At 37.1% G+C, this 27,107-nt stretch overlaps 1 protein-coding gene across 3 annotated transcripts in view; it reads right to left on the bottom strand.

Annotated features, from left to right (window-relative positions):
* SCFD2 (sec1 family domain containing 2) overlaps positions 1-27,107 on the bottom strand; it is a 396,033-nt gene that overhangs the window by 179,026 nt on the left and 189,900 nt on the right. The gene's annotated exons all lie outside the window — the stretch shown is intronic.

Genomic DNA, 27,107 nt, shown 5'->3' with positions numbered 1-27,107 from the left:
CTTCCTCCCCACTTTCATCTTTATTGCTGGCTTGAGTGTTTAAGCTGTCATTTTGGACTATGAGGAGAAAACCACAGGCTTAGTAAAGCAAAACAACAAGAGGGAAGGAACTTGGGCCGCTGATGACTGTGGAACTGCCATACTTGTCCTGGATGGCTTACCTCTGGAGTTTGTATAATTTGAGAGGGAAGTGGACTTCCATTTTGTTAGTCCACAGTTACTTGGTGTTCCGTCATTCACAGCTGAAGCTAATATTAAGTGATACAGGTATAAACACATTCAAGTTTGTAATACAATTTTGGGGCAGGGGAAGGGATGTTCATGGAACCCAAATTAAGAATATCACTTTAGAAATAGGATACAATGATAACTACTTAATGTTTATACTCTGTAATTAACAAATTTTTTCACATCCATTGTCTCTCTTGATCTTCACAATCAGTCTGTGAAGTAAATATTGTTTTTAATCCCATCAGTTTACAGATTAAGAAACAAACAAAAAACCCCACAAAATTGCTTTAAAAGCAAAAACAAACACAAAACTGAGGCTCAGGGTATATCTCTTGCTCAGTTAATAATAGAATGAAAACTGTAACCAAGGGGAATGACTCCAAACCCCATGCTCTTATCACTGTTCCAATGACTGTAGTACATGTATAGGTATTCCTAACTTTCATAAAAAATCATTCTTAAAAACATGTAAGCAAGTTAGATATATATAACTTGAGAGTAAGAGTTATGTTCTAACAGGGGAATTCTATTCCCATATAACTAAATAAAATTTTAGACATTATAAAGTTCTTCATTATATTAAAATTGTTTCTAGTTTTTTTAGCACCAGATAGTAATAGCAATTTGCATATGATTATTTAAAATATAAAAAGCAAAAAAGAAATCCCTATCAAACTACCAGTGGCATTTTTCACAGAACTAGAACAAAAAATTTCACAATTTGTATGGAAACACAAAAGACCCTGAATAGCCAAAGCAATCTTGAGAAAGAAAAACGGAGGCGGAGGAATCAGGCTCCCTGAATTCAGACTATACTACAAAGCTACAGTAATCAAGACAGTATGGTACTGGCACAAAAACAGAAATATAGATCAATGGAACAGGATAGAAAGCCCAGAGATAAACCCACGCACATATGGTCACCTTATTTTTGATAAAGGAGGCAAGAATATACAATGGAGAAAAGACAGCCTCTTCAATAAGTGGTGCTGGGAAAACTGGACAGCTCCATGTAAAAGAATGAAATTAGAACACTCCCTAACACCATACACAAAAATAAACTCAAAATGGATTAAAGACCTAAATGTAAGGCCAGACACTATTAAACTCTTAGAGGAAAACAGAGGCAGAACACTCTATGACATAAATCACAGCAAGATCCTTTTTGACCCACCTCCTACACAAATGGAAATAAAAACAAAAATAAACAAATGGGACCTAACAAAACTTACAAGCTTTTGCACAGAAAAGGAAACCATAAACAAGACGAAAAGACAACCCTCAGAATGGGAGAAAATATTTGCAAATGAAGCAACTGACAAAGGATTAATCTCCAAAATGTACAAGCAGCTTATGCAGCTCAATATCAAAAAAACAAACAACCCAATCCAAAAGTGGGTAGAAGACCTAAATAGAAATTTCTCCAAAGAAGATATACACATAGCCAACAAACACATGAAAGGATGCTCAACATCACTAATCATTAGAGAAATGCAAATCAAAACTACAATGAGGTATTACTTCACACCAGTCAGAATGGCCATCATCAAAAAATCTACAAATAATAAATGCTGGAGAGGGTGTGGAGAAAAGGGAACCCTCTTGCACTGTTGGTGGGAATGTAAATTGATACAGCCACTATGGAGAACAGTATGGAGGTTCCTCAAAAAACTAAAAATAGAACTACCATAGGACCCAGCAATCCCACTACTGGGCATATCGCCTGAGAAAAGCATAATTCAAAAAGAGTCATGTACCACAATGTTCATTGCAGCACTATTTACAATAGCCAGGACATGGAAGCAACCTAAGTGTCCATCAACAGATGAATGGATAAAGAAGATGTGGCACATATATACAATGGAATATTACTCAGCCATAAGAAGAAACAAAATTGAGTTACTTGTAGTGAGGTGGATGGACCTAGAGTCTGTCGTACAGAGTGAAGTAAGTCACAAAGAGAAAAACAAATACCGTATGCTAACATACCTATATGGAATCTAAAAAAAATGGTTCTGAAGAACCTAGGGGCAGGACAGGAATAAAGACACAGATGTAGAGAATGGATTTGAGGACATGGGGAGGGGGAAGGGTAAGCTGGGACGAAGTGAGATAGTGGCATGAACTAATATATACTACCAAATGTAAAATAGATAGCTAGTGGGAAGCAGCCGCATAGCACAGGGAGATCAGCTCGGTGCTTTGTGACCACCTAGAGGGGTAGGATAGGGAGGGTGGGAGGGAGACGCAAGAGGGAGGAGATATGGGGATATATGTATATGTATAGCTGATTCACTTTGTTATACAGCAGAAACGAAACTAACACACCACTGTAAAGCAGTTATACTCCAATAAAGATGTTTAAAAAAAAAAAAGCAAAAAAACAAAAAAAACAAAACCAGAAACTTTAATATGCAATGCTTCACTAACAACATCACCCCTACCTTTCCTCTGGTGACAGATCTTTTCCACAGCAGTGTGTAACCCAAGACAGGACAATTCAAGTGCTCCCATAACGATTTTATAAATGGAGCTGGTGGGACGAAATTTCTTCTCTGGTGAATGATTATTAGGATATGAGCCCTGGGACTCAGATACTTAAAGAAAACCTCATGTGCAATAAAAGATCAACATACACATATAAGAAGAGGGTGAGACAAGAGACAAAGATGGAGAGAGAGAGAGAGAGTCCTGCTAGTTTTAGCCCCTGAGATGTCCAGGCTGCCCTGGCTTCCTCTCTGTGACTGGACTGAGTCTCCTCCTAATAAAACCATCTGCTTTGTGAAGGTGGTCTGAGCTGGGTTTCTGTTACTTGCCACCTAAAGAATACTGACAAATATAAACATTAAGCGTAATACTGTAAATTAAATTCCTGAGTGTTCATCCCTGCACTCTTTCAACATTTATTTTTTAGGCACTCACTAATTGCGGGGTACAGGGTTAAACTCTGGGGATACTATGGTAAGACAAACAGACATGGTGCCTGAACTTTGGGAGAGGAAAGGTTTCAAGGACGAAATAGGCACAAACTAAGTAACTAGCAAAAGAGTGATTTTAATCTTGAGAACTGGGATTTGCTGACAGGAATTCTGCAGTCCTAGCTCTGATGATCTTAACCTCAAAAATTCTGTCACGAAAATGTTGACCACCTTCTTTTCTTGGCAGAGAATTCCAGAGTGGACCATATCCCTATCAACATTCTGTGAACTTCTTTAGCATTTGAAAAACTAGAGGGATACTTTCAATTCATACTTTTAGAGCCCTCTCAATCACTGTATCACTACATCTTCAATGGCATCTTGTATATCTTATTTAGATTTTTTTTCTTTTTTAACAATAAACATTCAGGTGATCAGTTTAAGGATAGTGTCCAATTGAGCCTAAAGACTCACTATTTTTAATGCTCCTAATCATTTCCAATTTGCATCAATGAAAATTCATTTGTTGATTTCTTACAACCATTCAACAAGTATGTATTGAGAGCCTATTAAGTGTCATATTCTTTTAGGTGCCTGGAATAAAGCAGGGAAGAAAAGAGCCAAAATCCCCAGTTCTTAAGGATTTTATATTCCATTAAATTCTAGTAGAAATCTCACTAACAGCAAAACTTTCATTGTTCCATTGCTCATTAATTTTTATGGATAAGAATGAGATACAATAAAATAGCCAAATAATTGTCAAAACATGGCTGAACAAATATGGCGACATTGTCAAAACTGGGTTGCTCAGTATGAGACCATGCCGTCAAGAGTTAGAGATCTTTATCAATTAAATTGTAAGCCCAACTACAGAATTTCCTTTAAGCGTTTTAGTTCATAATGTAGAAAAATGCAGTTTTACAGCAGTTCCACTTTTGGGGAACTATCCTATAGAAATAACAGTGAAAGTACATAGGCTCTATATACAAGAATGTTAATACAGCATTGTTTGTAATGGCAAAAAACAAGTGGGAATAACTTGAGTATCTGTCAGTAAGGGAAGACTGTGGCCATGTGACTAAATTCTGGCACATGGGGGAATAAAGGCAATGTTTGTAACTTCTGGCTGTGGCCATTGAAGGGAAGGGTCATACCTTTCCCTACCCCTGTCCCCCTTCTAACGGGCCACAGTGTGAAGTGGTGGTGAGCCATCCTGGACTATGAGGATGAAAGGAACACCCCAGGAATGGTGGCGCAATGAATCAGAAGGAGCCTGGGGCCCCAAGACACTGGAGCAGTCATCTAACCCTGAGTGCTCTTGCCTGTTACTTGAAAGAGAAGTTTCTATGATAAGCCACTCTTAGAGAAATCAAACTTATATCCCTATTAATATATAGATAATGGAATACTTTGCTGCTATTTTTAAGAATGAGTTAGACCCATGTCTACCTACTGGGGGATGTCCTTGATGTATAAGGTAATTAAGTGATAAATAACTAGCCCACATTTTGTAAAGAAAAGAAAAGAAAAGAAAACAAAAAACATCAAAGCCTGTACATGTATATATAAAAATGTTCATATGACTGCAGAAAAAAAGTGTGGAAAGATACCCTGATTACTGCAGGAGCAACAGAAATATGGGAAAGGGGATGGTGGAGGCCAATATTCTAACATTCTCACATTACTTTTGTAATTAAAAAAATACCAATTGTATAAAACTCAAAGACTAGTTATATAAGCTAAATATTCAGAGTAAACACTGGCTAAGACTTATTTTGTTCCAAATAGCAGAATTTTAAAAAATTAGAGTTGTAAAGACTTCTGTGATCTTATTCCAATTTTTTTTTACTTTTTTTTTTTATTATGGGAAATTTGAAACCTATACAAAAGTAGAAAGAATAGTACTATAATAAAATCCCTGACACAACTTCAACAATTATAACTCATGGCCAATCTTTTTTTATCTCCATCTACCCCCTCTCAAATTATTTTGAAGTCAATCCCAGATATCATATAATTTTAGCCACAAATATTTCAGTACACATCCTTAAAGATAAGGACTTTTAAAAACACAACCATAATAGCGTTACCATACCTAAAAAAATTAACAGGGCTTCCCTGGTGGTGCAGTGGTTGAAAATCTGCCTGCCAATGCAGGGGACATAGGTTCGAGCCCTGGTCCGGGAAGATCCCACAGGCCGCAGAGCAACTAAGCCTGTGCGCCACAACTACTGAGCCTGCGCTCTAGAGCCCACGAGCCACAACTACTGAAGCCTGCACGCCTAGAGCCCGTGCTCTGCAACAAGAGAAGCCACCTCAATGAGAAGCCCGCGCACCGCAACGAAGAGTAGCTCCCACTCGCTGCAACTAGAGAAAGCCTGCGCACAGGGAAGACCCAAGGCAGCCGAAAATAAATAAATAAATAAATTTATTTAAAAAAAATTAACAATAATTTCTTATAATCTGATGAAGTAGAAACCAATGAAGGTTAGAGACTTGTTGCTGGCAAAAACCACAGTAGGAACCCAGGTCCTCAGAGCTTTAATCCAGCAAGTCTTCATTCATTCAAAACACTTTGATTATGAGTTAATGTTAATGAAGCCCTTATTAATGAAGGCTAGATTCTGTGAAATGTACTGTTTGGTCATACATTATCTCATTTTATCCCCTCAAGAACCACTTGAAGTACATAATATTTTTGAAGAACTAAATAAGATGTTGCAGATCGAATGAGAATTACATGAGATAGTGCACATAGAGTGTTTAACCCAGGACCTGGCACAGAGAAACTATTTAGTACACAATGATTTTTTGTATTAGGGGGATCCAAAGACAACTAATCAATGGGCTTGGCTCAGTTAGTAAGGTTCACTTTCTTGGGAACTTGAAATTGGGATGCAAAGATTGAGCTAGTTAGCTGCGAGGAAGTGAAGTATAAGGCTACACAGAACATAGCCAGGGGGTTCTACATGGCACATCAAAGCTCTTTGTTGACTAAGCTTACTGGAGAAGCAGAAACCAAGGGAGAAACAGAAGATGCTGGTTTTCTAGGAAGAGGGCAGGCGGATGTACACAGATAATCTAGACAAGAGACAGTCTTGAGATTGAGACCTTCTGAATGAGACTGAACACTCAAAGATGTTTTAGCTCCTCTTAAACTTGGCTGTACTTCCTATGACTGGATTCCATAACATTTCCCATTTTTCCTTATAATCAGTCCCCTTTCCACTTGGTCTAGTTCAGATGGGTTTCTGCTTCTTTCTACCAACTCGTTCTTCTCCTCGTATTAGTAGTATTTCTACCACAGCTACTCTCTATCACTGTTTTGTACCCTAGTACACCTCACCCAGTGTTTCTAACACAGGACATGCCCGATGAATGCCTACTCAGGACTTAGGCTTCTCATCCCTTCTGCTAAACATTCAGACACAAGAGCAACCAAAATTCACCTCTGAGGTGACTACCACTGGCTTCCTTAATGGTTTCATGTACCATGGGGTCCCCTTCAGGCAAATCAGTCAGGCAGAGCAGATCAGGCTGAATTTTCTAGGGGGTCATCAGAGCACCACTGGTGACCACTGTAAAGAGGGATACTTTGTTTCAGAAATTACACGTGAATCATATTTTAATTAATGGGGCTATATTTTCCCTCAGATTTATTTGGTCTTCAAATCTCAGAGACTTTTGCTGACAAAAACCACAATAACATCAGACATTGCTTTCTGGTTGCGTTATGCATTCTCACTGTATCGTGCAGTCATTTCTTAAACTCTGTAAATGGAATTATCTCTATAGACGCTAACAGTTTGCCACTTACTCTCATCGTCAAGTAATCATAATCTGAATGTAAATGTAGGAAGGTATCTAATCACCACCTAGTTTATGTGCTTTTAATGTTTCTATTTTTATATATTAGAGCTCCTTGAAGTAGGACACACTTGTGTTTCCACTACATAGACATGACAGTAATGTATGTGTTGTTTTTCCCTCTGGAAATGTACAAAGCTTTGAAACGTTCACTTTCTACTGCTTGGATAAAGCTAATTTTATGGGTCCGATAGGGTTGATGGGGTCCCTATAATTTACCTGAGCCATGTTTAGCTCCCAGCAGTAAATACTATTGGAATGAGGCCAGCACACTCAGCATTCCAAACCCTGCTCACCCTGTGAGCACTGCATTTGGATTGTCCTTCTGCAAATGGGATCAAGATGCCAAAAAGAAAAGGTAGGAGACAGTAGTTTTCCTGCCAAAAGATCTGTAGACCTAAGAGGGCAAACTGACATCTATGTGCAGGGATTATTTACCAAAAAAATAAGGGAAAGCAGTTTTATAGAAAAAGGTATAATTTCTTAATGGCATTTAGTGAAATCTGAACCTAGAAAGGGTTGTTCTCCTCAGTCTTAATTTTCATGCGTTACACGAAAAAGCCTCTATCATAGCTACAATTTTTCACTTGGACATCTGGTCTGGCTACTCCACCCCCTTTTAATCTTTTCCAAAGAAACCTTTTATACACAAAAACATTCAGTTATTTTCTTTTGGCTAAAAAAAAAATTCAGTCTTATAAAGTAGGTGTTCTCTACAGCATCAAGGTTGATGAAAACCGTACTCTTGCACAGGAAGTTCAAAAGACAGAATGGCAGGCAAGAGCTGACCCATCTGCTATAGAAACATGTTACCATCCTTCAAGGGCCAAAACCACTGACAAGAACACACCATTATTTATGAAAAGCCTCTGCTCCCCAGCTCTGGTCAGCCTCCTTCCTAAGCGGCCGCTGGGCGGAGGGGTCCCGCTGATACCTGGCTGGCGTTGAGTCCTCATAGCTGTCAGGAGCAGAGGTGCTAGTGAAATATTAAGAGCAAAATGAGGTGGGTGGACCAGTCAGTGGCAAAGTAAGTCATTTAAAAAGCTGTGAGGAAAAAAGGACCTGCCAACTCTAAGCATTTCAATATAATTCTCCATCAAATTTGATGAGCCTTTAAATGGTAGCAAACAGGGGCTCCTCGGCAGCATTTCTTTACACTGGCGCAGAGTCGGCTGCTAGCACACTTGGGTTTATCCAACGGGGTTTCTTTTCCCTACTGGCATTACTTTTTTAAGGACAAATTATTTCTTCATTCAGCAGCAGAGGAGAATCTGGAGACAAACAGGCCTGGTAATTACCCTAATTTAAATGCACTGGAAGAGATTTTGTATATTGTTCAAACTTTGCCAAGAAAAGGTCTTAAGAATGCAATTCAGTAAAGACGCAGACGCAGAGAATGGACTTGAGGACACAGGGAGGGGGAAGGGTAAGCTGGGACCAAGTGAGAGAGTGGCATGGACATATATACACTACCAAATGTAAAACAGATAGCTAGTGGGAAGCAGCTGCATAGCACAGGGAGATCAGCTCGGTGCTTTGTGACCACCTAGAGGGGTGGGATAGGGAGGGTGGGAGGGAGACGCAAGAGGGAGGAGATATGGGGATATATGTATATGTATAGCTGATTCACTGTTATAAAGCAGAAACTAACACACCATTGTAAAGCAATCATACTCCAATAAAGATGTTAAAAAATGCAATTCAGCTATCAAAAGTATATTGTTGTAGCACCCAATAGCATCATCATGGAGCTTACACTGTATTTTCTTCCCATTAGGAAGAACCTTCCTTTGTTCTGAGAAAATCTAGCATGGGGGATACATATGCAGGTAATCAGCCTAAGTGTGATCACTTTTAACTTTAAGATCCCACAGTAAAAATAACATAAAAATAGAAGTTTTCCACATGTAGTTAATTCAATATTAGATGAGTGCTTTCAAAACTTTATTAAGATGATTTCCTTAAGTGCTTGACTGTTTAACAGATTATATTGCAGCTTTAAGATCTAATTTTCACCCCTCCCTTTCTCAAATCCACAAGTTTTCTGAACAAATCACGGCAAACTCCAGCAATACTTATATCCTTGTTTCACAAATGCTGAATCGTCTCCATGGTATTAAAAGCTTATTCTATCCTTCCTGAACTCATGAATATTTATTTCTCAAAGGTCATCTAGTCCAATCATCCTACATCAAAAACGAGGCATAGAACAGTTAACTTGCACAAGATCACATAATTAGCTGTCGCTATTAGTTTCCTAGATTTTACATCTAAAATATATACTAGTTTTCTTTGTGATATACTTTAAGTTTTTTTTTTTTTTTTTCCGTGTCGCGTGGCACGTGGGATCTCAGTTCCCTGACCAGGGATCGAACCCATGTCCCCTGTAGTGGAAGCGCAGAGTCTTAACCATTGGACCGCCAGAGAAGTCCCATGATATACTTTAAATTTTTAAGTTTCCTTTTCAGGCCAAAATTCTACCTGAGAGCTTGCGTGCGTCAGGTTCAGCCGGGGGCACTGCGATCGCTGTTAAGCTCCCGCGTGTTGAGGAGCACCACCACCACTGAAACTACCAGATAAAATGGTTGGTTTGTCTGAACCCTCTGCATGGTTAACAGCAACTATTTATTGGCTAAATTATAGGAACCATTTTCTGAGCACTGCCATTTGCGTTGAACTATGATGCCTTAATTAGCTTCATTTTACAAACAAGGAACTGAGGCTCACAGAAGTTAAGTTCTTGCCTGGGATCACAAAGCCGTAAGTGGCAGAACAGAATTTTACAGCCAGGTCATTATATCACCAAGCTTATATTCTTTCTACTACACTAAATTGCCTTTAATCTCAATTTACCCTTTATTTTTTAATAGCAAATAATTCAAATTATCAAAGTACTCATAGGTCAGAAATCTATTTTAGTCCCAGAAATGGAAAGAGAGTAGTCATATTAAGGAATTAATGAATAATTTGTAGCAAAGCCTGATATTAAAGGTGCCGTTTTGACAAAAAGACAGTCCATAATTTTAAAGGCTGTTTAAATTTTTTTTATTTGGGTGAGAAAATACTCCCAAGGTTTCAATTTTCATTCTGTGCATTGCGTGCTTCTCTAAACAATACGGTCCAAACTAGAAGTCCTCTTTCTCTCTTTCTCCCTCCCTCCCTCCCTCCCTTCCTTCCTCTCTCTCCCTTCTTCCTCCCTCCCTCCCTCTCTTCCTTCCTTCCTTCCTTCCTTCCTTTCTCTCTCTCTCTCTCTTTCCTTCCTTTTAAGGGACTAGGATTCCAGGTCAAAGTTCACATGATGGCTTTCACTGTCCAAGGCTACTTTCCCAGCTCAGGCCCTTCCCCAGTTCCAAAGATGGTTTTTCCTGATAACTTGGTTTCTACAGCAAATCAAGAAGCATCCTTGGGCAATTACTCTATGTGCTGGTAATGTTCTAAGAGGTTCACTTCATTATGATGATACTGCTATATGGCACACGCTATTGCTAGCCCTACATTACAAATAAGAATCCTAAGGCACAGAGAGGTTAAACAACCTGCCCGAAGTCACACAGCTAATAAACAGTGGAATCAGAATATGAACCCACATAATCTGATTCCACTATCCATGGTCTTATCCACAATACCGTATTGGCTAATATAATAAAACAATCAACCTGTCAATGGCTATAATCAGTTCTTTTACTCACACTCACTGAGTTAAGATGGAATATAGAATGAGGTGTAGGTCAAGTAAGACTTACACCTCACCGTATCATCTTGGGTCTGAAATGAGTTTTTCATCAGATATCCTGCATCTAGGCCATGTGTGCCATCACTGGCTATAATGCCTAGCTAGGCAGACATAGCACTGAGAATTTATTGACCTCTTGTGGTTGTCCCTGCCCTCTAAGAGCTACTCCCCTTTCACCAGGAGGAGTCTGAACAGCGCTGGAAAGAAAGTGGGAGAGGAGAGATTGTCCATTGCATGTGCTCATCCAAGCACCCGAAGTATTTTTTAACAAGAATCCAAATTGGAAAGAGTATTCACAGCACCCAATAATTACCATTATATGTTTCCTGGCACAGCAATTATTAGGCTCTTACTAAATGCTTCCACTTCCCTCACAATGTGCTTCATAACTTGGACTTACTATCCAATATTAAGTCTTCAACTAAGAGCATGAGAAAGTCACTTTCTCCATTACAAATCACCATTGAGCCAAGACCTTAGGGAATAGTTTGACGGCCATACGGCATATACAGATACATATCTGTGCTATACAGAAAACATATATAAGAAGATATATTATGTATAAATACTCATTTTAATAATATACGTGAAGAAATTCCTTTCTTCGCTATTGTAATAGTTAGGTATTCCAGTTGTATAACACATGTGAACAGATGGCCTGGGTTATATATTTGTTTAAAGGCAATGCCAGCAATGCTTTGCCTTTGTAAAAGGATACTATCATACAGAACCAAGTGTTCTAATAGTGAAAACACTCCCTCCCTCTCTACTTTCCTTGACAACTGCTTCTTAGCCTATGTATGCTCTGAGTTTTAATTTTATGTTTATATTTTTAAGAAGTATTGCCATTTGTAATGACCAGGTTCTCTCTGTGTTTAGGGGTAAAACAAACATTTTGTAAACCATGGATTAACAATATCCTCCCCAATCTCCACTCAGAAATCCAAAACCTTCTGCTTCCAAAGGTCTTAGAGAAGATACCTGGAAAAAATTTTAATTCTATTGTATTACAGGATTTCATGGTATGTTTAAAATAGGCTATAGCAATTTTTTTTTAAACTATTAAATTATGGTCTACCATAAAAACTTTCAAGACTTCATTCTCAAAGTTTCAAATCAAAATATCACATATAGAGACAGGATTTTTTTTAACTTGAACTTTTAATTCAAGTTTCCAGTTAGTCCTTCAAATGGCCCAATGTGACAGAAGGGAATAAGAAGGTAGGACGACTTGAGAGGCCTTTCTCCCTTCAGTCCATAAAGAACTGGACGGGAAATGTGGGAAGCCTTCCTTTAACCTCTGAGAACTATTTTTTATGCAATTAGGAGATAGGTCAACAACCGGGTTTCAAAGCCTCAAAATAAACATAGCACTGGGGGTGCACTAGCAATGATCTTTAATATAAATGGCCTTTTAGGGAATAGCAAAGTTAATTTTGTATGGCTAACCACTCTAGAAAAGCATTAAAAGCAAACACACACAGTCCAAAACTGCCATATTTCATCCAAGCCAAGATACCAACAATTGTAAGATATGTCCCAAAGATGTTAAAATTTTGAAAAAAATGTGCATCTTAGAGTAGATGAAATACAGTAAGTATGTGATAATTCCAGCTTTGGGGGTTATCCACTACATTATTTCAATCAGAATTGCAAACTACAATCTACCTCCTGAAGCCCGGTAAATGAAACATATGGTTAAATCTATACTTGACCACACAGAATTTCAGGCAATTATCTTAGTGTGTCGGGTAACTAAGTCTAGATGGTTTCTGTATAATCAATCCTTTACATTCTGGGAGGGATATTTGTTGTCATAAACAACTTTTTATTAAGCCCTCAAGGAGGAAACACAACTGAATGACGGTTATATTTTCATATCAAGATGATTCTTAATTCGTTAATTAATTTTTTAAATAGATTTTCTATGTTGATTTTTTAAAGTTAAGACACAGTTCACATACCATAAAATTCACCATTTTAAAGCATGCAATTTAGTGGATTTTAGTGTGCAACCATCATCACTATCTAATTCCAGAACATTTTCATCACCCCACAGAGAAGCCCAGACCCATTAGCAGTCGTTCCCTATCCTTTTCCCGCCTCCCTCTTCCCCACCATGCAAGCCGCTGGCAACCATTAATTTACTTTTGGTCTCTATAGCCTTGCCTATTCCAAATATTTCACATAAATGGAATCATATAACCCTAACACTGACCCTAACCCTTTTGTGTCTGCCTTCTTTCACTTACCATGTTTTTGAGGTTTATCCAGGTTGTAGCATATGTCGGTACCTCATTTATTTTTATGACTGAATAATATTCCATTGTATAGATATACCACATTTTGTCAAACCATTCATCAGCTGATGAAGATTTGGGTTGTTTCTCCTTTGGGGCTTTTGTGAATAATATTACCGTGACCATTCACATACAAGTTTTTGTGTAAACATATATCCTCAATTCTCTTGGGTATAGGAGTGGAATTTCTGGGTCACAGGGTAGCTTTATGTTTAACTTTCTGAGGAACTGCTACGTATTTTTGAAAGTGGCTGCACCATTTTACATTCTCATCAGCAATGTATGAAGCTTCCAATTTTTCTACATCCTCACCAACATTTATTATTACACTTTTTGAAAAATATAGTCATTCTCATGGGTGTGAAGTGTTATCTTACTGTGGTTTTGATTTGCATTTCCCGCATGGCTAATGAAGCTGAGCATCTTTTCACACGCTTATTGGTCATCTTCTTTGCATAAACATCTATTAAAATCCTTTGCCCATTTTTCAGTTGGGTTGTCTTTTAATTGTTGAGTTGTAAGACTTCCTCATATATTCTGAATACTAGACTACTATCAAATATAGATTTGCAAATATTTTCTCCAATTCTATGAATTGTCTTTTCACTTTCTTGATAGTATCCTTTGAAGCAAAAATTTTTAAATTTTGATCAAGTCCAATTATGCTACTTTATGCAATTAGAGATATGTCAACAACCAGGTTTCTGGTTTAAATGATTTCTCTGTTTAATTCTATAGTTACAAAAGAGACAACATCTACGAAATAGAAAAATTACAGCATGCATAGTCAGAAGACATCCAATTAATTTTGTCATGAGACATTTATAATAAAAGAATTGTTCTTCTATACAAGTTAGGGCAAAACTGCTTGACAAGACATCAAAGTAAATCTGAGCAATTTCTTTGACAGTGGATAAAAGTTAGGACCATCTCTAGATGGCCTATCTGCTTATAGAATTTTCATATTTTTAAATATTTTAGAATCTGTATCTTGACTAAATGCTAATATTATTAATTCACAGAACATCTTTGCTTGGCATCATTTCTAAGGAATGTAGAGTTATACAAACATATTTCCCCTGTGACATCTCAAAACATGCTCAACCATTAAAAGAAAATTAATTTAAAAGACATCTGTGCCAATATGTGTATTTGTTTCTTCTACAGAGAGCTACAACAGCCAGAACCTCACTTTGGTAATAATAAAATATGCTATGGTGACTTCCAAGCACTGTTTAGTTTTTAAATGGAAAACAAACTGGAGAAGCTTTGAAGGTTTGTCAGAAACTGCAACGTCTGGGTGGCAAGTGGGATTTCACTGGGCCCAAGGGACATTGCAAAACCCTCTTCCCAGCCATCTGTTGCTTTGTATCTGCAGTTCTACTGGAAGCCAGTCAAAAAGAGGATAACAAGTGAAAACTATTTTGGCAACAAAATAAAAAATAAGAAACCCGAAACAAACATCTCCCCACAAACAGATTTTCTGTTGGATTCAAATCATACATGGCAGCAATTTTTAGAAAATGTACAAGCTAAACTCACTGAAAATGCCAAGAGAGATAGAATGAAGAATGAAACCAGGAAGGGACCCCTCTTCAGGAAGCAACTTGTCTGTTTAGTTGTGTTTCCTCATAAGACAGAAGTTCCTTGAGGGCAGAGACCAAGTCTTCTTCACTCTGTCCTCCTCGAACCTCAGGTATGGCTAAATATGTTAGGAGACGGTATAGGAAAGGATCATATGATCCAGATAGGAAATAAATGAGCTTGACTGAAAATACCTACAGTATGTGATTTGGGATGGGGAAAGAACAGTGACTGTGGAAGTGCTATTCTAGCATGAGGTCTTTAATAGCCGTTCATTCACTCATTCAGCAATACTTGTGGAGAACTTACCATGGGTACGGTCTTACATGCCAGGGATACAACTATAAACAAAATGAATCAAATCCCTGCCCTCATGGAGCTTACAATTAAATGCTAATATTTATGGAGCACTGATCTGTGCCAGGCATTGTATTCAGAGCTTCATATGTGATCTCTCCTTTGAGCTTCATGCCACCCCTACGGGATAAGCTGCTATTATTATTCTCACCTCACAGGTGAGACAACTGAGGTTTAGGTTTAGGGACTTGCCTAGGTCCAGGAACCAGTGACCCAAACAAAGGTCTGCCTAGCCACTGAACCTCTAATCTTCACAGCTGCACACTCCATCAGAGATTCATTATGTGACTCTAAGACCACAATCTTATAGCTGCTGTCATGCTGTTTAATTTTGGATGGAAATTATACAAATGAGTGTTATATCATCTTGTCCTATATTATGCCAGTATAGTCATTAACAGATGAGAGAGAAAGCCTCAAGATTTGTAAAGTTTAAAGCCATGGACTCCAAAAAGGAAACCGTGTGTCTGTCTGTTGTTGAAAGGAGAGAGGAGAGAGTTAGGAGATACAAAGTTAAAAGAGATATTCATATGGGAAGAAACAATGCTATGAGTTTTTCTAAGATGGAAAAGTGCTATCTCCCAACGGAAATAAAGACTTGACTCTTGTCACCTAAAGAAAAGAAGAAAATAGGTAAAAGAAGAAATCTGGCAAACTCTGTGCTAGGGAGGTGTGTAAATCCCAAAGTGACTATTAATGGGAGATTGAGAATGCAAAAACAAAACTAAAAAACACTAGAGTATACATTATCTCTGATGGTCTTTCAGTAATTCAGACCCTGGAAAATACCTTATATTTTCATAATCCTCCAAGAATATCTACATAAATCTGATTGTTACATAAAAGTTAATTATGGGTTATTGTTCTATCAAATGTCAGTTTATTTCAACCTTCAGTTCAAAAATTTAGAACACCCAAAATCCCTCTTGAGTCTTGTGGCTACAACTTTCATAAAAACTGCTTAGGTGGCCTGTGACAGAACACAGGCAGACTGAGTATTTCTGGGAGAAAAGATACACTCTGAAGTATATAGCTATGGAGTCTGGTACTTTTTAATCTGTTTTAGCAATATCACATCTTCACTATTAAGACACAGTTGGTCATGCCTTTTTTTCTAATTATAATAATTTATAGCTTTTCTCTTAAAAGTAATTCTTTTAGTTTTCATTCTTCTGGGATATCAAAACTCTCAAAAGATGCAGAGATTTAGTAATTAAAGAAATACAAATCTTCCAAGGTCAAAATCAACATCACTGAAGGTTTTTAGGTAAGTGTGGCAAAAAAGGAGACATCAAAATGACAACAGAACCTGCAGTATAAAAAAACAAACAAAACAACTAATACTAAACTTTCATTGGGTTATTTGTATGGAAATATGTTAATATAAATGTTTCAGACATTACATGAAATTTCTAAAAATCTTATATTTGTATTTGTATGGAAATATGTATGGAAATATGTTAATATAAATGTTTCAGACATTACATGAAATTTCTAAAAATCTTATATGTTCTGGTATAATGTTATAAGTAATAATCCTAGTTATTACTTTAAAATGTATATCTCAGAAATAACTAATTTTCTTGTCAACTGCATTATTATGAACTTTCATCAAATCTTTAACCGTGGTCATTTTTAAGTTTTTTGTCATTTACAGACAGTCCTGGGTGTACTCTGATGATTTTGCAAATATGTTCCTATAAAAGGGTTTCATCTTCAAGAAATTCATGGAAAAGACTCTGACAAGTACAGGTTTCTGGTAACTGACTGTACTGCTGAACTGAATGAATAAGCATTTTCAGAACTCTAATGAAAAACTGATGAACTCATAAAAGTGCTAACAAAAGATCACGATGAAAAAAAAATTAATTACATGGGACTGAGTGAACTGATGAGGATGAGTATAATTTTTGTGACTTTCTGTCTGAATTTAAAAAAAAAAAATCCGAGAAGGACTCAGAGGCAAAGAATATACAAATCAATTTTCACTGCAAAGTAAAGGAGCTGTTACAGTGGAGGATTACTGGACTGAATGTCAATATTATGACATAGTATGAGTGTGTTTCATGTTTGGTAATTGCAATCATTGTTGCTTTTGTTGTGGTCATCCATGTACAATGCTTGGTGTCAGTCTATTTATGTCTTGTAAAAATAAAATACAGTGTGTGTGTGTGTGAATAAAAAAAAAAAAAAAAAAAAAAAAAAAGGAGACATCAAAATGACAACAGAATGCTATACATGTAAAATAATCCCAGTGAATCAGAGCTAAATTAGAAATTGCCACATGATGTGCAAATTGCAGCCCAGATGTGTGCTTCATTTCACTGAACAAATATTTACATAGTATAGTATAACAGGCTTTGTGCTGCAAGTATGTAGACAGAGACATAATGGCACATTCTCAGCCTGTGATGAATTTACATTACAATTTGTCTGATAAAATACATAATAATATACCATGTAATATTAATTAATATTAATATAACATGATAATACACTATGTAATATTAATTAATTTATTAAGTGAAAAAAGCAAGGCAGAGTCCAATGCTAACATCTGTATAAAAAGGGGGGAATGGAGAAGAAAATATATATGAGTTTATGTATATATGTGTATAAATACATACACATATATATGTGTGTGTGTATGTATATATACATACACACATATATATGTGTATGTATATATACATACACACACACATATATATGTGTGTATGTATATATGTATATATACATACACACACATATATGTGTGTGTGTGTGTGTGTGTGTGTGTATATATATATATATATATATATATATCTGCAAGAAAACCCAATATATCTGTTGTGCTTATTTCAATTGTCTCCAGAAGGATAAAAGGTGTACCAGGATATTGCTTCCACCATTTCTACCATGACCATTAATGTTAGAAATACAAAAGCAGTAAACAATTACAAGTCCTCCCCAGTTTTCCAAATCACTAATGTCACTCATAGGACTGTTTCAGCAATCTATTTTTTCCACATGGGATCACAAAATTTCACAAAGCTGAGAGTTGAAATAGAAAAGCATAAACTATCATAACATTCCTGCTACTTTGTGCCTACTGCACACATAATTATTAGCCATTTCCCTCATTAAATGCCCCCTAGTGGGTGTTAATGTTTTGGAGGGTTTGGTTCCTTAATAAAACAAAGTATTTACGGATAAGCAGTATGTGAACGTTTATAAAACCCTGGGCATGACACTGAATTGAACCTCATCCCAGTTCTGTGAAAATGGACGTATAAAGGAAAAACTAGTGTAGAAACACCAGAAATACCAATAAATGATGGTACAAGTAAATTAAAAGGAAGCCAAAGTGGTTATCAGGGAACTGGTGGAGAAAATGAAAGTAAGAGGACTCTTATCTGTCATGTTAGTTAGTAACCAGAATTTTTAGCCTCACTTTTGCTAAGTGGTTACTTCTGTGGTAGTTAAGAATCCAGGGATTAAATTACCAATACTTATTACCTGAGTGAGCTTGGGTAAGTTATTTAACTTGCCTCAGTTTCCTCATTTGTTCAATGCAGGATAATAATAGAAACCAGTTAATAGGGCTCCTATGAAGAATAAATACATCATTTGGAATAGTGCCTGGCACAGATGTGTACAATAAATATTATCTATTATTATTATTTACTACATTCTAAAAGTATCAGCATTCCCAATGATGGCCCTGGGGTTATTAAGAATCAGAAATAAAGATGATACAAAGAGATGAAGAGATATACCATGTTCTTGGATTGGAAGAATCAACATTGTGAAAATGACTATACTACCCAAAGCAATCTACAGATTCAATGCAATCCCTGTCAAACTACTGATGGCATTTTTCACAGAACTAAAAGAAAAAATTTCTCAATTTGTATGGAAACACAAAAGACCCCAAATAGCCAAAGCAATCTTGAGAAAGAAAAACAGAGCTGGAGGAATCAGGCTCCCAGACATCAGACTATACTACAAAGCTATGGTAATCAAGACAGTATGGTACTGACACAAAAACAGAAATATAGATCAATGGAACAGGATAGAAAGCCCAGAGATAAACCCACACACATATGGTCACCTTATTTTTGATAAAGGAGGCAAGAATATACAATGGAGAAAAGACAGCCTCTTCAATAAGTGGTGCTGGGAAAACTGGACAGCTCCATGTAAAAGAATGAAATTAGAACACTCCCTAATACCATACACAAAAATAAACTCAAAATGGATTAAAGACCTAAAGGTAAGGCCAGACACTTTAAAACTCTTAGAGGAAAACAGAGGCAGAACACTCTATGACATAAATCACAGCAAGATCCTTTTTGACCCACCTCCTACACAAATGGAAATAAAAACAAAAATAAACAAATGGGACCTAACAAAACTTAAAAGCTTTTGCACAGCAAAGGAAACCATAAACAAGATGAAAAGACAACCCTCAGAGTGGGAGAAAATATTTGCAAATGAAGCAACTGACAAAGGATTAATCTCCAAAATGTACAAGCAGCTCATGCAGCGCAATATCAAAAAAACAAACAACCCAATCCAAAAATGGGCAGAAGACCTAAATAGACATTTCTCCAAAGAAGATATACAGATTGCCAACAAACACATGAAACAATGCTCAACATCACTAATCATTAGAGAAATGCAAATCAAAACTACAATGAGGCATCACCTCACACCAGTCAGAATGGCCATCATCAAAAAATCTACAAATAATAAATGCTGGAGAGGGTGTGGAGAAAAGGGAACCCTCTTGCACTGTTGGTGGGAATGTAAATTGATACAGCCACTATGGAGGTTCCTTAAAAAACTAAAAATAGAACTACCATAGGACCCAGTAATCCCACTACTGGGCATATACCCTGAGAAGACCATAATTCAAAAGGAGTCATGTAAGACAATGTGCATTGCAGCTCTATTTACAATAGCCAGGACATGGAAGCAACCTAAGTGTCCATTGACAGATGAATGGTTAAAGAAGATGTGGCACATATATATAATGGAATATTACACAGCCATAAAAAGAAACGAAATTGAGTTACTTGTAGTGAGGTGGATGGACCTAGAGTCTGTCACACAGAGTGAAGTAAGTCAGAAAGAGAAAAACAAATACTGTATGCTAACACATATATATAGAATCTAAAAAAAAAAAGAAATGGTTCTGAAGAACCTAGGGGCAGGACAGGAATAAAGACACAGATGTAGAGAATGGACTTGAGGACACAGGGAGGGGGAAGGGTAAGCTGGGACGAAGTGAGAGAGTAGCATGGACTAATATATACTACCAAATGTAAAATAGATAGCTAGTAGGAAGCAGCCGCATAGCACAGGGAGATCAGCTTGGTGCTTTGTGACCACCTAGAGAGGTGGGGTAGGGACGGTGGGTGGGAGGGAGACGCAAGAGGGAGGAGATGTGGGGATATATGTATATGTATAGCTGATTCACTTTGTTATAAAGCAGAAAGTAGCACACCATTGTAAAGCAATTATACTCCAGTAAAGATGTTTAAAAAAAAAAAAGAATCAGAAATACCATCACAGCTGTAAGAGACTAAATAAATTATATAAATAAAGAAATCTGTGCACATGCATGCATGTATATAGAGAAACGGTTTCTTAATCTGATTATTCAGTTAGTCATAAGAAAATTTTTCTATCCAGGCTAGTTAGCAAAATTTAATTGCCTTCATTAAATGAGGTGTTGAAAGGTTATTAGGACTACATTACAAATTCCTATTATCAAAAAGATGCTTTAAAAGGTATTCTGACAAAATACGCATGAGAATAAGACTTGGATGAGGGACGAATAGCTGGAGATGAACAAACACACAAAGTTCCCTACGGAATCTCATATGACCTCAGCCAAACCCAGCAAGTATCAAGAGATTGTACAAATTGAACTTCTGGTTTTATTTCAGCCTTATTCTGGGTCCTGAAAATTCCCTTTCTTTTTTAGTATTTTCTAGTATCTCTCTTTTCTAGTGAGTGTAAAGTTTACTAATGTTGGAAGTAATGTGTAAAAAACAGCTTGTAAGTTGCCACTGAAATCTCATGACTATACAAATGCTCAGAGTTTTAGCATAAATAATCATCACTACCCCAAACTGTGTTGCCGAATGAACCACGCAAACCCACAGCTGTGAGATTAAGTACAGAAAGGACAGATCTCCACTTCTGGCACAACTTCAAATGCCTCATCAGAGACAGAGAAATGTCAAACACAAAGTTTACACTGAAGCACTGCAGCTCCCAGGGACAGGGAAGAAACTACCAGTGCGTTCTGTATGGTAAACTACTTAACACACTTCACCCCTCATGCACTGTAAAAAGGACTGGCTTGCAGAAACTCAGTTTGAGTGACTTTATGGGGCTACATGAGTCACTCCCATGTTGTACAGAAACCCAGCTTGACGAGCTGCACATTCAAATGCGGCTGTGTGATCTGGTGTGATCTCTGGTCCTGTTCCTTTCTCTGACCGTGGTTATACCATTCCTGTTGCACTAATCCAAAGAGCAACTCACAGAGCTTCCAGAATGATATTCTCCCTTTAATAATAGCTGATCTTCTGAATTCCAGATGGCGAAGGTTCTAGTGGATTCTAGTCCACAGTACATGTGTAAAGTTTTAACCGTATCTGCTGACACAGAGAAAGTTACTCATGGAAGAACTATCTTTGATGCATTGCACACAGTCTGGCTGTGCTGAGATAGTTGTTTGAAATGAAAAAACAAATGTGTTAAGCATTGCTTGTAAATAGAAATGTTAAAAACACTGGCTGAAGTTAAAAGATATAATGGTAGAGAAAACTCCATTTACAGTAACAACGAAAAAGGTAAACTTAAGGGAGGACAGAGGAGATGCAGCAGGCACTGAGGGTTCGTGCCAAGGCCACATTAAAAAAAACAAAAAACAAACACACAAAAAAACCATAAGAAGTTTCTTCTTAAGGGAAACTCAGAGTGCACCTGCCCCCAGATTTTGGTACCCAAGGCAAAAGGGATGTCAATTTCCTATCCAGGCTTCTTGCTGGAAGATTTCTTTCTTCATTGTTGGAAAGTTTTCTCCTTGTTGGAAAGTTTTCTCCTTGTTAGAAAGTTTCTGGAGCACAGAGAGCCAGCTGCCATATCATGAGGACACTCAAACAGCCCTATGGAGAGGACCATGTAGTGGGAAACTGAGATCTCCAGGTAACAGCCTGTTAGGAACAGAGGCCACCTGACAACATCCTTGTGAGTGATCTTGGAAGCAGATTTTCCAGTGGTGGTAAGGTCTTGAGATGACTGCAACCCCAGCCAACACCTTCACTGCAGTGTCATGAGAGATCCTAAAACAGAACCATCCAGCTAAGCTGCTCCTGCTTTTTTAAGCATGGACATAATAAGAAAATAAATGTTTGTGTTTTAAGCCATTAAAAAAAAAAAAAAGAAAAAGGTAAACTTAAAAAGAACTTAAATAAACTTGAAAAGCTTAAAATTTATGTGAAAAACACTGTTTTAAAACACTCCTCTAAAACACAATTGCAGATTTGAACGAATGGAAAGATAACCCTGGTTCTTGGTTAGGACATCTCCATCTCAACATTATCAAAATATACCTGTGATCTCTAAGTCAATTTATAAATTTTGTGAAATCCCAATAAAAACACCAAGGAGCCATTTTTTTCTGGAAATAAACAAATTGACTTTACTAAATACTAAAGTTCATATGAAAAAATAATTGCACAAGATTATCTAAGGAAAACAATGTAAAGAAAGAGTTGTGAGGGAATAGCTAAAAGAAATATTAAAACCTACTACAAAGTCTCTATAACTAAAATGGTGTGGTCTTGGAGCACAAATAGACCTATGAAACAGAAGAGCAAGTCCAGAAGGAGAACTGACAGATGGAAATTAGTATATGATAAGGTGCATCCCAAAATGTGGGAATAAAGATGGCTTTTTAATATATGGTATTTGGACAACTGGATAGTCATTTGAAAAATGATAAATTTTGATCCATTCTTCATGTTGTCCATAAGCACAAACTCTAAATTAATAAGATATTTTAAAAATAATACTATGCAATTAATTTTTTTAAAAGAGTGAATTCTTAAATAATTCTTCTATAACCTGAAAGTTAAAAAGGCTTTCTAACTGTGACTCAAAATCCAGATGCAATTGAAAAAGACTGATATATTCGATTATCTTAAAAAAAATGCATGGCAAAAACCACTGTATGCGAAGCCAGAAGACAACACATTAGAAGAAAATATTTGCAAGTACATCCTAGATAAACGACTAATATCCCTAATTTATAAAGAACTTTTAAAAACTGATCAAAAACAGACCAAAAATATTACAGAAAGATGTACAAAAGACATGAATAAAAATTCCCATGAAAGATATAAATGACATTAAAATATGATAAGATGTTCAACTTCACTTAAAAGAGAAATCATATTAAAACAATATTGGAATACCTCACCCATCAGACTGGCAAAAAATCAAAAGCTTGACAATACAGTCTGTTGTGAGGCTAAAGGGAAACAGGCCTTCTCCTACATGGCTGGTGGGAAGGTAAAAGGGTACAACCCATATGGATGGGGAATTTGGCAATATCTAACAAAACTAAATCACTTATCCTTGACCCAGCAATACCATGACTACAGTTTATCCTGATCATATATTTCCAACACGTATACATTGGGTTACCCATTGCACCATCATTTGTAATCACAAAATATTAGAAATTACCTAAATATCCAACCACAGGATGTGGTTAAATAAAGAATGGTGCATTCGCACCATGAAATACTAGGTGAATGTAGTAAAGAACAAGAAAGCTCTCTATGAACTGATATGGAATAATTTCCAGGATATATTAAGTTAAAACAGCACAGTACAAAACAGTACACACAGTATGCTGCCTTTGTGTAAGAAAAAGGGGGAAGTAAGAAACCATACATTTCCCTGCTTATTTTTGCAAAAGGAAACACAGGAAGAATAAATCAGAAACCAGTAAAATTGGTTACCGACAAAGGAATGAATGAGGTGGGTGGAATACAAGTTGAAAGCGATGGAGGAGTGAGTAACATTTCTGAACACATCTTCTGTATAATTTTAAATGTGGAAGAATGTTAATGTTGCACATATTCAAAAGTACAATTAAATCAATAAGCTTCGGAGAGAACCCTGAAACTGAATGCAAACAAATAAACATATGATCCCAACTGAAAAATAGAACCATGTTGTGGCGCGGGTGGGCAGGTAAGGGAAGAAGTGATGCAAGTAACTTGAGAACACAATGCTTTGATAAATACCTTCAGTCCGGGAAGAAAAAGAACTGCAAGCAAACCTTGAACTATGTTTCGTAGGCTTCTTTTTCATAGTGCTATGAGCATAGCAATTCTGAAACTGCTTTTTTCTTTTTGTTTGTGCCCTGTAGGATTAAGCAAATGGAGTAAATGTGTTGACGTTGCTGAGAGCCAGGGCTCTCGCTGTGAAAAACTGAAATGCAAATATGGAATGGGGCAAAGGCAAGGAGGAACCCTGGGGGTTGGAGTAGAATGGCAGGTACATATATTCATCTACTAGACATATATATAGTTATATAACTATATAACTAATGATATAACTATATATAGATATAACACTCATTTTCTAATGTATATATGCTTCTAATATGAACTTGTATGTATGTGCGTTTTTATTTATTTGTATGTATGTTAAAAAAATTTTATTTTTTTCCTAATTTTGTCTGCTGAAGGGCCTAGAGGCTATGACACATCGTTAACAATGAGTATACCTAGTGCTTAGATCTTGGTTTCTGTATACCACTCCCCACTGAAAGGAACCAGGGAATTTTTTTAAAAAAAGGCTGATTCCAGAGATGAAGCAAGAAAGGCATAAGATGAGCCTGGAATATCTTGCTGTGCCAGAAAGTAAGGAAATGTCCCAAAATAATGAGGCATGTCAAATGCATATGGGAGCCAGCTGAAGAGGCTAACACCTGCCAGATCTGAGACAACTGGCACCAAAATTAGTGAATTATAATACATTAATTAAATAGGAATCCACACTGATAATAAATAGATAAATATATACATAGACAGCTAGTGGAGAAGAGAGCTTTTCCTTCTCGTAGAATGTCAACTAATGAGTAGAGATATGGTGGAGTTAAACACCATTTTTTTGGTAACCATCACTGTAAGAACGGTATGAGCAAGAATCAATGGGTGATAGTTTTATGTGGAGCAAGATATGTGCATTGTTTCAAAGCAAATGACCATAAATTGCTTTATTAGTTGCAAGGGAGAACACAGTAACTATATTACAGGAAGAAACCTGACAAAACCTTGACCAGGTGATTAACATCACAACTGAAGAGGGATGGTTCTGTATATGGTACCCTGAGAAATCTACAACTTCACTTATGTAGTATCCTAATGGAGGGGAACGGTGCATAAACTGAATCTAACCCATTGAATAAATGGATGGAGGATGGTGGAAGCCAGGTTTCTAACTGTTGGTGTGGAAGTATACAGAAAAACAAGGGGAATGAGGTTAGAATGAGCCACATGGTAATGAATTAGAGTTGGAGACATCAATATAAACTATTGTTTAGCTTAATCTGAATACAGATGGTTTTATAATGGAAATATTTATAAATGTGTATATTTACGTGGGTTTATATACATACATATATTTCCTTGCTTTGTTAGCTGAGAGGGTCTAGGAGAATAACATCCCAACAGCAACGAGCATACTAAGCACCAGATCTTGATTTCTAATACCATTCTCCAGTGAAAGGAACCAGGGCTCCTTGAAGAAATAGCTGATTCTAGGACTGAGGCAGGAAATGTAAAGAAAACCCGTAACTACAGGCTAATCATGAGAAAAACTTCAGAAGAATCTCAGTTGAGGAACATCCTACAAAATACCTGCACAGTACTCCTTAAGAATATCTAGGTCATCAAAAATACCGAAAAGCCTGAGAAATTGTCATAGCCAGGAGAAACCTAAGGAGATATGATGACTAAATGTAATATGGAATCCTGGAGGGATCCTGGAACAGAAAAAGAATATTAGGCAACATTGCTAATTTTACTATTTAAAAATTTCCAGGACTTGCCTGGTGGCACAGTGGTTAAGAATCCGCCTGCCAATGCAGGGGACACAGGTTCGAGCCCTGGTCCGGGAAGATTCCACATGCCGCAGAGCAACTAAGCCAGTGTGCCACAACTACTAAGCCTGCGCTCTAGGGCCCGCGAGCCACAACTGCTGGAGCCCCCACGCCTAGAGCCTGTGCTCTGCAACAAGAGAAGCCACTGCAATGAGAAGCCCGCACACCGCAACGAAGAGTAGCTCCCACTCGCTGCAACTAGAGAAAAGCCCGCGTGTAACAACGAAGACCCAGTGCAGCCAAAAATAAATTAATTTAAAAAATAATATTGTTTTAAAAATTTTCCATATTTTTTTTTTTTTTTAAGAAATTCACGTTCTTTTATTTATTTATTTATTTATTTATGACTCTGTTGAGTCTTCGTTTCTGTGCGAGAGCTTTCTCTAGTTGCGGCAAGTGGGGACCACTCTTCATCGCGGTGCGCGGGCCTCTCACCATCGCGGCCTCTCTTGTTGCGGAGCACAGGCTCCAGACGCGCAGGCTCAGTAATTGTGGCTCACGGGCCCAGTTGCTCCGTGGCATGTGGGATCTTCCCAGACCAGGGCTCGAACCCGTGTCCCCTGCATTGGCAGGCAGATTCTCAACCACTGCGCCACCAGGGAAGCCCCCAAAAAATTTCCATATTTGAATAATTAATTTGGGTTTCTGATTTGTTACATGGATTTTATGAACGATTATATTTCAAGACCACTTGTATTTCACAGTTTATCATGTTCAAAAATCAAAGTCATATAAAGATTAAGATAAAACATTTATTGTTCTATTCTTGAGTGTATTAGGAAGTAGCTGCATACTTAGTATCATGATGAGTACATTACAGAAAGTGAAAGAAGTAAAAAGTATGAGCTCCCTATTCTCAAGAACAAGCTACAGAGAGAAGTAGGAGGTTAGTCTAAGATAAATTGCACTTAAAAATAACCACAGTGAAAGTCATTCAG

Source organism: Balaenoptera musculus, chromosome 5 (assembly GCF_009873245.2).
Source record: "Balaenoptera musculus isolate JJ_BM4_2016_0621 chromosome 5, mBalMus1.pri.v3, whole genome shotgun sequence".
In the NCBI taxonomy this organism is placed as follows: Eukaryota; Metazoa; Chordata; class Mammalia; order Artiodactyla; family Balaenopteridae; genus Balaenoptera; species Balaenoptera musculus.
The sequence above is the reverse complement of the archived record's forward strand: the minus strand, read 5'-3'. Positions and strand labels throughout refer to the sequence as shown.